The sequence below is a fragment of the Lissotriton vulgaris genome, chromosome 3_1 (assembly GCF_964263255.1).
Source record: "Lissotriton vulgaris chromosome 3_1, aLisVul1.2, whole genome shotgun sequence".
NCBI lineage: Eukaryota > Metazoa > Chordata > Amphibia > Caudata > Salamandridae > Lissotriton > Lissotriton vulgaris.
Genome location: NC_141689.1, coordinates 1,287,844,569 through 1,287,858,028, shown reverse-complemented (window position 1 = coordinate 1,287,858,028; position 13,460 = coordinate 1,287,844,569).

Below are 13,460 nucleotides of genomic sequence, written 5' to 3'. Positions count from 1 at the left end.
TCTCAAATGCACTTGTATGGTATAGTATATTTCCTGCTTTGGGATTTTGGAAATCAGATGAGTAGTATTGGTCTTTTTTCCTGGAACGTCAATGGCCTGCGCACCAACCCTCGAGCTAATAGAATCCTACAATATTTGAGAGATTTGGATGCGCAGGTCATTGTGTTACAGGAAACCCACCTAACACATAGCTAACTGATCACATTGACTAAAAAGAACAGATGGATTGACTTTGTCGTTACCACTACTCAGACATCTCACACTAGGGGGGTTGCAATTATTTTTAAGAAAAAAGCTAAAGCCAAGCTGACCTAGCAGGCTGTTGATTCTGCTGGTAGATGGGCCATGGCCTCAATTCTCATGGCTGGGTTCTCAGCCACCATTTTCGGTTATTATGGTCCAAATCAAGACGATCCATTTAGTTTGGAAACTGTCTTTTCGCAGTTATTAAATGTCTCAGGACATATAATATTGGCCGGCGACTTTAATATTGTGTTTGACCTTGTTCTGGACAAGTCTCGCAATAATAGATCTCTGGTCTTGTCTAAGACTAGATCCTTTTTACTGGATGCTATGAGTCAATATGGTTTTATTGATATCTGGCGACAAAGGTCCGGCCAACAACAAGGGGTTTCTTTTCGAAACCTTAAATATCATCATAAGTCAAGGATAGACTTTATCTTAATAACTCAAAGACTGGCTGATTCCGTTAGCATAATAGACTACCTTCCTTCTCATCTCTCCGACCACTCGGCGATTAAATTGGAATTATATCTTCGTTCTAAGAAACCGTTGAATACATGATCTTTTGATCGTTCTATTCTCACCAATGATGAAGATATTTCATATCTCAAGTTGGAGACACAGAACTTTTTTTCTATCAAATAATGGTTCAGCTTCATACAGAACTATCTGGGACTCTTACAAAGCTACCTTAAGCGGGCTTATAGCTGCTAAAGTTGCCTATCGTAGGAAAATTTACAATGAAAAAATGTCCTCAATTGAAGCAGAAATGGTCTGTGTCCAACACGATATTGACACCAACAGCATGGCCTCCGGGTCTACGTTAGACTCTCTTTTAAATCAACTCTTGATTTTAAGACGAAACCTTGCATCAACCTTAAACTTGAGAATTCAACAAAGATGGGAAGCCAGTAAGCTGGCCCATTTTGAATAAGGTGAAGGGGCGGGTAGATTACTGGCTTGGAAGACCAAAGTAGATCAGGTCCGGAACAACATAGCATCCATAAAAGTAGGAGATAACATCTTATCCTCAGTTGAGGAAATTAGGACAGCTTTTAGGGAATTCTTTCAAGAGATATATCGGGAAGATAAGGTTATTCCATCTGAGGCCATTAAGAGCTGGTTGAATAACATCACTTTACCCTCTTTTTCTCTGGAGCAATCACAACAGTTGGATAAGCCCATCACAGAAGAAGAGGTAGGATCAGCCATTAGGAAGGGTAAGAAAGGAAAGACTTCCGGACCAGATGGGCTGCCATCCGATTTATATAAAATCTTGGAATCAGAAATTGTTCCCTTCCTTATGATTTTGTATAACCAAATCCTTGTAGAAGGAGTATCCCCTCCCTCATCATGCGACAACGCCTCGATCACCCTTATTTTAAAACCTGGTGTAAACCTAAAGAGGCTTGTGGCTCTTATAGGCTGATTTCCATTTTGAATGTGGATTATAAAATCTTTACCACAGTTTTATCAACTAGACTGGCCTCTATCGCCCCCTCGGTTCTTCACTCAGATCAAAAGGGATTTTTGAAAGGGAGACAACCTTACGAGCTCACTTACGACCTGATTGGAGCTATAGATATCGCAACAATAAATAACCTACCATTGGCCGCCCTTACGCTAGACGCGACCAAGGCTTTTGACAGGGTTAATTGGGGATACCTGTCGGAGGCCTTGACTAAGTTTGGTGTGGGGGAAAGGTTCTGTAAGACAATAGGTCTCATCTATAGCAATCCATCTGCCTATCTTCTCGTTATTGGCAACCTGTCGAGCCTTTTTTCCATCTCTAGGGGCACCCCGCAGGGGTGCCCGCTCTCTCCCTTGCTTTTTGATTTCTACATTGAGCCCTTTGCGCAACATCTAAGGGAGGAGATCGCCATTAAACCTTTTTACTATCAAGGTTGGATAAGAAAGGTAGCATTATATGCCGATGACGTGCTTATATTAACATCCGAGGTCTCCACTGCTTTTCCGGCAATTTTGAAACTAGCTAACGCATTTGGGCAAATCTCTGGTTATGAGATTAATGCTCCGAAGACGGAAATGCTTATATGGAATGATGAGAATGCTGTAACCGTGTTGCAAGCAGGCAATTCACTGCGATATCAAGGCTTGACTATAGTCAAGGATATTAATAAACTTGTCCAAGTTAATCTATCTTCAGTTCTTAAAGAGTGCCGTAAGCTTCTTCAATCATGGTCACATTTGCCCCTTTCATTACTTGGTAGAGTTAATCTCATAAAAATGTCCATTCTTCCTAAAATTTCTTTTTTTATTTAACACTATTCCTTTATATTTTGATCATACTACCTTAACTAAATTCCAATCCAACATCTCATCCTTTATTTGGAATAACCATCTTCCGCGTATTGCTTGGAAAAAATTAAGACGGCGACGCGAGAAGGGTGGTTTTGCGGCACCGGATCTAAAAATATATGCATGGGCCTTTCAATTTTCCCATTCACGAATGTTGCTGAAGGTTTCTTTAGATTCTGGGGTTGGCCTTATGTGCGCGGCAATGCTGGATGGGGAAAAAATTAACCGTTCTGGTTTTCTTTTCAAGTTTGGTAACCCTAAGTTCTTTAAAAAAATTAAACTGAAGATTCTACAAGGTCTGGCTAAAACGTGGGCTGAAGTCACAACATCTACAAAATAAACTATTTTTGTGAAAAAACACCATTGTGGGGGCTGCCTGAATATCCTATCTGGCTTGATGATACTCTAGCTATCCCTCTCAGACAGGCAGGTCTTGAAGTCTGGGGAGACCTCTTCTTCGAGGGGGATTTACTTTCATGGGAACACTTGCAAGCTAAGGTTGGCCCCAATCTTTCTCGATTTAAATACCTACAGATTCATAGTTGGACTGTGGCCTATAAAACCTCTACCACTAATAGGAACAAACCTAAACTTGGAGGGCACAAACAACTTGTTTCTGATCTAGTAGTCTGCGAGCCAGCAAAAAAAGAAGTATCTAAATGGTATAACCTCATTTTGGAGGAGTCGGATGGAGACTTTATTCTTCCGGAGTCAACATGAGGCTCTGTTTTGATGGATCAAAACTTACAAAATCTTTGGATAACTTCCTTTGAACTTCTGTGGAAGATTGTTAAACCATCCTGGCTTCGCAGAAACCATATCTTTACCCTCCACAGGGCATATTACTCCCCTCTTAGATTATATAAGTTTGTAGGAGGAGAGTTAGTGTCTTGTGCTAGATGTGGATTGATTGCTGCATCAGACACACATATGTTTTTTAATGCCCACTATTAACTAAATACTGGGAGGACATCAGAAACTGTCTTACAGAATCACTGTGTAGTCCGATTTCCATAGATCTATCTTTAATGATATTTGGGGTATCTGAAGGTCTACAAAACCCAGCTATTATTCTATGCTATGCTGCTCGCAAGAAGGGAGATATGCAGAAAATGGAAAGACTCTTTACCCCCTACATTCAGGGATTGGCAATCTTCAGTCTTGCAGACCTCCCGTATGGATTTGGATAGATCTGGCACTCATAGCAAAAGGGCGTTTTGGTATCTACTTTCTTGGCTCCATTGATTCATCCGGGGTTTTTTTTTCCCCCGGGTCCTATGATTGATCTCCTATGGTACTTAAATATTTTGTACCTATGGAACAGCCGCTAACCGGTTCATGCCCGGCCCCTCTTTCCTGCTAAATTACCCCAAGGTTTGCCATAAATCAGTAAATCATTGACCTCGCGCCTATTTGGAATACAGATGACAGCTGAGGGAAAAATGGACCCCAGAAGACTTGTGTCCCTTCCAGTTTACGAGATAAACTGAGACAGCTGTGTTTGTAAATTCCTTTGGTACTTTGTCTATATGGTGGGTATGGGGACAAAGAAAAATAAAATCTATTCCCCTAAAAACACACAACCCACTACAGAAATTAATTTAATAAAAGTAACATAATTATCGATTAATAAATTACAATAAATTACAAAATATATTTTAATTAATTAAAAATTAATAATTAATTTAAAATTAATTCTAAATAAATACCAATAATTAAAATAACATATTTAAATATTTATAATAAAATTACTTCCCACCCTATTCCCCTATAAACCCACAACCCGCTACAAAAAAAATTAATAACATTAACATATTTATCAATTAATCAATTAAAATTAATTAAAAATTATTTTTTAATTAATTGCCTATTAATAATTAATTAACAATTTATTCTAAATAAATACCCAAAAATGTAATTAAATATTTAATTAATTATAATAAAATTACTTCCCACCCTATTTCCCTATAAACCCACAACCCGCTACATAAAACAAATTAATAACATTAACATATTTATCAATTAATCAATTAAAATTAATTACAAATTATATTTTAATTACTTGCCAATTAATAATTAATTAACAATTAATTCTAAATAAATACCCCAAAATAAATTACATATTTATTTAATTATAATAAAATGACTTCCCAGCCTATTCCCCTAATAATCCATATCCGCTACATAAAACAAATTAATAACATTAACATATTTATCAATTAATCAATTAAAATTAACTACCAATTATAGTTTAATTAATAGCCAATTTTTAATTAATTAACAAATAATTCTAAATAAATACCAATAATTAAAATAACATATTTAATTCATTATAATTAAATTACTTCCCACCCTATTCCCCTATAAACCCACAACCCGCTACAGAAAATAAATTACAAAAAATAAAATATTTATCAATCAATTCAAATTAATTAGCAATTATATTTTAATTAATTACCAATTAATAATAATTTAACAATTAATTATAATTAAATTGCTTCCCACCCTTTTCCCCTATAAACCCACAACCCACCACATTTAAACATTAATATTAACTTACCTTAAATTTGGTATTTTTGTTGTCTATATTCGGTCTAGTCGATATTATGTCCATTCTATATGTTTGATTCGATATTATTGCTATTCTAGTCAATATAAATTTTTTCTAGTCAATATTTTTCAAGTCTATATTATGTCTAGTCGATATTATGTCTATTCTATATTTTTGACTCAATATTATGTCTCGTCGAAATTAAAATCTCGATATTTTGACTAGTTACCCATAAGGTGCCGGGGAGTCAGGTATGTCTGGTATATTTGCGCGCCAGAATTGATGGGCCTCACGGGAGACCAGGGGCCAGATGTGTGAACATTGAATTTTGTGACTCGCAAATTGTGACAAATTGAGAGTCACAAAATTCAAAGTACAACAGTGTGTTAGACACTGTTTGCGATTTCCAATGGGGTTGTATTTTGCATGCCTCATGAACCTTATTAGGATGTCGTTATTTGTGACCCAATTGGTAATGGCTGGCACTCTCAGGGATGGTGGCAATGTCTGGGACTGCTTTGTCAATAAAGCAGTTTTTTTAAATCCAGCCCTTTTTCCTTAAAAGAAAGTGGGTTACACTTAAAAAAGAAAAATTAAACTTTCGGTTTAATTTCTCTAAGGGCAGGCAGTGGTCCCTGGGACCACTGCCAGCTCTTAAAAAATATTTGCGCATCCATTCACAAAGGGAAATGGATGCCCTGGGAACCTCTTCCCATTTGCGAGTGGCTTATCACCCTTCTGAGAACTGTGATAAACTGCAAGTGTTTTGCAACTGCAATTGCCATTGCAAAACAATCATACATTGGGTACGGACTGGCTATTAGGAAGGAATGCCCTTGGCATGCCCCTTCCTTATAGCGAGTTGCTAACCCTATTTTGCGAGTTGATAATAGATTAGTTACTTGCAAAATAGGGTTAGTACATTGTGCATCTGTTTTTGTGGTAGCAAACGGGTCAAATGCCCCTTTGTGACTGCAAAAAATGGTCGTACATCTTGCCCTAGGTGAAGAAGCTCAATTTGGTCTAAATCGAGTGAGCTCTTCGGTCGTGTGAAGTACAAGTGTGATTTCAGTTATAAGTATGTGGGCCTGAAGGTCAATTATTTTTTCCTGTCTCTCTCTCTCTCTCTCTCTCTCTTTGTGCCCCAGGTACCTTCTCACCACCCCTTGGATCGCCGTTTTACCTAGTTCCAGTGCTTCTAACTGTACCTTAATTAGTATCAAAATATAGTTACAGCTCTTCAGCCAAGTGTTCATCTGTGGGAAACCATGCATTGATGCACCACATTGGGCGTTTGTGTGAGCTGGTAAACCAAGTTGGAGAAGCTGTGAGGGGTGGTCTGATATACTTTGCATGAATGCCCCCATTGTGGTAGGGAGTTGAGCAGCTAGGACGAAAATATAATCTATGTGGGAATTAGTATGATTAGATACTGTGTGTTTGTAAGTGAGACTTACAGTGATACAGCAGTCGTGGAGGGATGCTCTGTGGGCGGACATTGGGACAGTAAGAGATACACAAAGCAGGGCGACAAGGATCCCTCTGGCATCCAGGAGTAAAGTCATGTCTCCATGAAAGTTGTTGGATGAAGGGATTCAACCACTTCCGAAAAACTCACTAGGTGGAGGTTGCTCCTCTGGGAGGGATTATCTGCATCTTCGCCTTGGCCTCCAGAGCGCTAACCATTCTTATCAATTAGGTCACCTTGGATTTGAGATCAGGAGGAGTCATCTTCCAGTGTCAACACGACCATCAACCTTCGTCACTCGCCTGCCACAGCTCTGAGGTCCTGTCACAAAAGTGAAACCTCAAAGCCGACTTCTCCAATTTTGGATTCCAAGGTCTCCCGGGAGTCCTGACTAGCCATTAGGGTGCACATTCGAATGCAGAGGTCACCATCAGTGAGTCTCTTGTTAGCTTAAAAAATGCTGGTAGTAAACTTAATGATTTTAGGTTCAGAGCTCGATGCTGGGGGTCTACCTTTGCCCATGTTGACAGGGAAGGGGTGAACAAAGTAGAATTTTCCAGAAGATTTCAATACCACAAAGATGAGGACCCTACTAGAATGAGAGCAGGAAGGAGTGAAAGGAGGGGAAAAAGGAGGGCCTGACCTCAGTCCCAAGTTGCTTGGGCATCAGGTCCTGAAGGAGTATGAAGTCTTTACTCTTGACCCACTGGCCCCGGGTAGGGGCAGCACAAGCAGTCAGGGTGCAGCGGGCAGTAGAACTGTATCGGTCGAGCAACACAGCCCTTCAGCTCAAAAATCTGGAACCTTTCCGCCTCCCTCGGCTTGGGAAGTCAAGCACTCCCACAATAACAAGGAGACTAAGGAGGCAACGAGTCTCATAGGGCCCTTGACAAAACTCTCCTCTCCCCTGCCCTGTGATGACCCCTGCTGTCCGGATGTATGACATTACAACGCACACTTTAACAACGCATACCATTACAACACAATTTTTACAACGCAGGATCCTTTACAACGAATGCCTTTACAACGCATGACATAACATAGCAGAAGCTATTACAACGCATGCCATTACAACGTAAGTATAGGTAAGTATATAATGTTAAATAAAAATGTAATTGATAAATATTTAATAAATGTAATTTATTTAAGTACATTTTTAATGTATTTGTAAATATATATATATATTTTTTAAAAATATTGTAGGTGTTTAAAATAATATTCTAACTCCAGGGGGGAGTAATAGTAGGGTAAGTGCTGGATAATGTAGGGGTAAAAATTACTATTCTAACTCCAGGGGGGTGTAATAGTAGGGTAAGTGCTGGATAGTGTAGGGGTAAAAATTACTATTCTAACTCTAGGGGGGTGTAATAGTAGGGTAAGTGCTGGATAGTGTAGGGGTACAAATTACTATTCTAACTCCAGGGGGGTGTAATAGTAGAGTAAGTGCTGGATAATGTAGGGGTAAAAATTACTGTTCTAACTCCAGGGGCATGTAATAGTAGGGTAAGTGCTGGATAGTGTAGGGGTAACAATTACTATTCTAACTCCAGGGGGTGTAATAGTAGGGTAAGTGCTGGATAGTGTAGGGGTAAAAATTATTAATATAACTCCAGGGGGGTGTAATAGTAGGGTAAGTGCTGGATAGTGTAGGAGTAAAAATTACTTATATTTATTTTTTATTTCTTTTTTAAATTAATATTACAATTACTTAAATTAATTTATTTATTTATTTAAAGTACTTTTTTATTAATAATTTTTTTATTGTTAATATTTATTAAATTATTAATATTTAATTAATTAAATATTTTTTAAATTAAATAAATGTTTTAATAAAATGATATACTACTTACCTATACTTACGTTGTAATGTCATGCGATGTAATAGCATCTGCTATGTAATGTCATGCATTGTAAATCATTCGTTTTAAAGCATCCTGCATTGTAGTAGTTGCGTTGTAAAAGTAGTCAGTTGTAATAGTTGCGTTGTAACGGTTGTTTCCCCTACTGTCCCGTTGAGTGCAAGGGGTGGAGTCAGTGTCAGATCAAGCATCGTAGGTTCCCACCCTGTCAGTGCTTGGGTAGCAGCACCTTCCCAGCCGTGCTGCAGGTCTCAGTTGGGGGAAAGGCAGCTGTCCCAAACCAGGAGCTCAAAGGGCCAATTTCAGGGATCCCGCAGTTACCGGCAAGGCCAGTTTGTACACTGGAAGGGAGGCCGAAGTCTGCTTTGGACCTCAGATTCCCTCTGCCTATGAGCAGGCAGTGTCAGCAAACGCTGGCCATCACCATTTTAGTTGTTGAATAATCGGTGCAGCTTCAAAGCCTTAGCCTCTTTTACAGGGCCCAATTGGGAGTTCAGCAACACAAATTGCAGTTGGGAAGCTCACACTGCTGTATATCAGTGGATGGAAGGGACCTTGGGTGCCAGACTTAGGATGAACTTTGAGCATTAATAGAACACACACGCCATCTTGGCTGCTCCATTCTTGGGACCAGTTCTTAGAACATCAAGCTCGTAGAGCCTTTCTAAATTTAGCAAATGAAAACCCTTAATCCTCCAATTTTTACCTACAATGCCTGAACTTTTCAAAATTCAATTATGCAGCATCTGAGACCCTCCTTACTCCTGGAGCCAAGCTCACATCTAACACCCTGTTAAGTTCCAGTTCTTGCAATTTTGCTTCCACTCTGTTCACAAATTTCAATCAATCAAACAATCAGGGAATTGTAAGCAGGCTACTCACCCGTGAGGTTCTCAAGGCCCTGGAGGGGGTTATCTGAAGAGCCAGGTCTTGAGAGCCTTACTGAAGGTGTTCAGGGAGGGGGCACGTTCTATGTCTGTCGGTAGCTCTTTCAAGGTCTTGGCTGCAATGTGAGTGAATGATCTTCCGCCTGCTCTGGCTCTGTGGATGCGCGGGGTTTCAGCTAGTGTGAGGTTGGCAGATCGGAGGGTTTTTTGGGTATGTGGAAGTTTATTCTGTTGTTGAGGTATTTGGGTCTGTTGTTGTGTACGCATTTGAATGTGTGAGTGAGGATTTTGAAGGTGACTCTCTTCTCCACGGGAAGCCAGTGGAGTCTTCGCAGGTGTTTGCTTATATGTTTGTGCCGGGGGATGCATAGGACGTGTCTGTCCTTGGTTGTCTGTATTGTCCAGAGTTTACGGAGATGGGACTTGTTGATGCCGGCTTAGTGAGCATTTCAATAGTTCAGTCTGCTGGTGACGAGTGCCTGGGTGACAGTATTCCTTGATTCCGGGGGGATCCATTCAGGGGGGATTCATTTGAAGGCCTTTTGAAGGATGCGGAAGGTGCTGAAGCAGCTGGAGGTGACGGCGTTGACCTGCCAGTTCATGGCGAGTGATAAGTCGAGTGCGATACCAAGGTTTTCGGCATGGCCTGAGGAGGTTTGTGGGCTTCCGAGGGTGGTGGACAACCAGGTTTTGCGCCATGCTGAAGGGGTGGTTCCAAGGACGAGGGCTTCTGCCTTTTAGGCATTGAGTTTTAGGCAGCTGTTGGTCCTCCAAACTGCAACATCTTGCATTCCTCTCAGGAAGTTGACTTTTGCAGTGGTAAGGGTCTCTGGTGAGGGAGAGGATGAGCTGGGTGTCGTCGGTGTAGTATACGATGTTGAGGCTGTGTTGTTGGACGATGGCTATGAGGGGGGCCATGTAGATGTAAAAGAAGGTCGGGGACTCCGTAGGTGATTTCCGTGGGGGGGAGAGGAAAAGTGGTAGTCTGATCCTTTGGCTTCTTCCGGTGAGGAATGATCGGATCCAGCCCAGGGCATTTCCCTGTATGCCGACGTCATGTAGTCTGTCGACTAGAGTGCGGTGAGAGACAGTGTCGAAGGCTGCATCCAGGTCGTGGAGGATGAGGGCTCTGAAGTGGCCTTGGTCCAGGAGGGTGTGGATGTCGTCTGTACAGCTATAATTCCAGAGCCATATATTTAAGCGCAAGTAGTGCCGCCCTCCTTTGCCTTTGGCCACGTTAATGCTATTGAAATACCTAATACCATATTACATACATATATTGAGGGGTTTTCCCACCATCCCAACCCTTTTGATAATTCACAAATGCTATATCTCTGTTCATACAATGAAAGTTCACTGATTGCTGTCATACTACCACCTACTTCACGTCTCTTTATTTTACTCTATGTGGTGCTCACGTTGCTGACACTACCCCTTAAATTCCTATTTGATAGCCAAGTTTTGTTGATTTAATAGTACGTGGTGCTATGATTTCTGCACACCATCCTATGCTATTCAAATGCAACAGCATGAAAGTCAGCATGTGTCATAAATAGATTTTAACCCCCGTATCTCACTTTATTCCCACCTCACAGTCTCATCCAGTGACAGATTTATTTATCAGAAATTCCCAGACAATTTGCTTCTGTTTAGACTCTCATAGAGGATGTGCTGGAAAGTATAGGAATAATAACTGTAACTGTTCGGATCATTTGGCTTTGAGAAAGCAGTGTGAAATGTTGTCGGCACTCGTGGTTCCGACTCCCCTCAGCGACTTCATCTGATTATTCTTTGGCATATTTTGTAATTTATAGATTATTAACACATCCCACTTGAAAATAAATCCCCTCTTAGCACTTATTATCCTGTTTAAATGTTGTTGCCAATGATCTTTTGGGCCATATTCCATCGCAGTTGTCTTAATCTTCCAATCAAACAAATGCCTTATAGGTGACATTGAGACACTGTCACATATGTTCAAATTAAAAGCCAGATTTAGGGCCTACTTACGATTGTGAATTTCCCTCATCCTCCGGGCCGGTGGAAGCCACCGCCAGCCCAGAGGATGCAGGAAAACCGCCGCGGATGCTTGAAAGACCCACCGCCAAAATTAGGATGGCTGGTGGGTTCTGGAATCTGTCTGCCGCTTTTCCGCTGCGGTCGCCTTCCGACCGAGGCGGAAAAGCATTAACATGGCTGGCGGTGTCTATCAGACACCGCCAGCCATATTATGATGGAGTAGGAAGTATGCTTTTCCACGGCGGCTTTTCCGCCGTGGAAAATCATACGGACCTTCACTTTGGGGGCTCGTTGCGGACCCCCTGGTTGAAGGGGGCGTGGGGGGTGCACATGGGGGTACCTATGGTACCCCCCTGCATTTGCTTGAACAAAGCGGCAGGCACCGCGCGGTGCCTGCAGCTTTGTGCACGCAAATGCCGTGCATGCATTTTTAACATTGCGGCGGGTGCAGCTTGAAGCTGCACCCACCGCAATGTTAAAAATAGAGGATGTGACCGCCACCCTGGCGGTTAAATCCTAATCTGCACGGAGGGACCGCCGCTGCCCCTGCGGACAGTCCCTCCTACTCTATGGTGGCCGACGGACTCAGGTCCGTCCGCCATCATAATCGGCCCCATAGAATGGTGTGGATGCAGAGCACTCACCAATATGCGGTGATAGAGTATCCAGCTGATTTTGAGTGTACAGTCATATTTCAATGTTAGGGAAATACTGGGCACCCTCCCAGGAGCAAATTAATGAAACTCACCAGACACATCAGGTTGCTCAGAAACAGAGTGAAATGTATTTATTGGTACCAATGCATCATTCATTGTTGATCAGCAAGGAAGAAGTCAGGTCTCCTGCCTTAGGGGCACTTAGACTGCTTTTTCCCAGAGTGAGTGGTTTGTGGGTGCTATATACATTTTAGTAATGCCATTTTAGCGGAACTAGAATAAAACACCAAGCCACATATGGCTGACGAGGATGTGCAAGATCTGCACCATGCCAATTATAAACAGCTAGGTATGAGCAGACCATAAAAGGCTGGCTTGGCTCTGTGTAAGCAAAATGCACAACCAGATAAGGAAACTATCATGAAGTCAGGACAAGCAAAGTGACCGCTAATGTGGTTCAGAATAGCTGTTGAAGCTTGTCCGGTCAAGGTCACATAGGAAACTCTTTGGAGCTCCAGGACTCATGTTAGTGCGATATATATACACACAAAACACCTGAGCACACCAGTATCATTATTTCCAAAAAGTCCCGCTTTGTACGAGAAAGGAGCATGAGCGGGTCTCACATTTGGAGTTTTCAGGAAGATAAGAGCATACTTTGGGATTTATCAAGAATCAAATGGACAAGACTACTCTACAATGATGACGCTTGGATCCTAAGACCGGATGTTAAACGTTGGAGATGAAAAGATTTTATGTATTGGGGCCACAACTATTACAATGATGAATGACATTAGGAGTGCAAACTTACAATATTGACCTGCAAATGTGCTGTCAAACATCCGGGCTATCATCCATCCGTCATAGAAAAGCGCAACCTTAGAGAATATTTACAATTACAGACTTTTGGAGCGATTAGCAATGAGCCTTGAGAAAGCCCTGTGGGCGAAACGCGCGTCGGCTGCTGTTTTCTTCTTGTGAATTGTGGAAATTAAACCCAGACCTCAACCTAAGAAGATCTGTTTGGACTACTTGATTTTTCTTTTGAGACAATATGGACCTAAAATACATATGTATATATATATATATATATATATATATATATATATATATATATATACATATATATATATATATATATTTTCAAGGAAAAAACCAGAGGTTCCACACCATTTATAGTTAGCTGGAAATTTTACTGACATAAAACCATTGAAATTCCACCTTATAGTTAGTTGGACTTACTATAACTTGCGCGTGTAGTGCACTGCTGATGACGTCACATATTATATCACTCATGACATGGTCAGTGATATCACTCATGACATCACTGATGACACCATCCAGTGAATGTGTGTCTTTCTGAAAAATAAATATGTTTTATATATGTATATGTAAAGGTCGATGGAAGAATAAATGTTTAAATAAGTGTCTAAAAGGATGTTTTAAAAAAAAAAAATT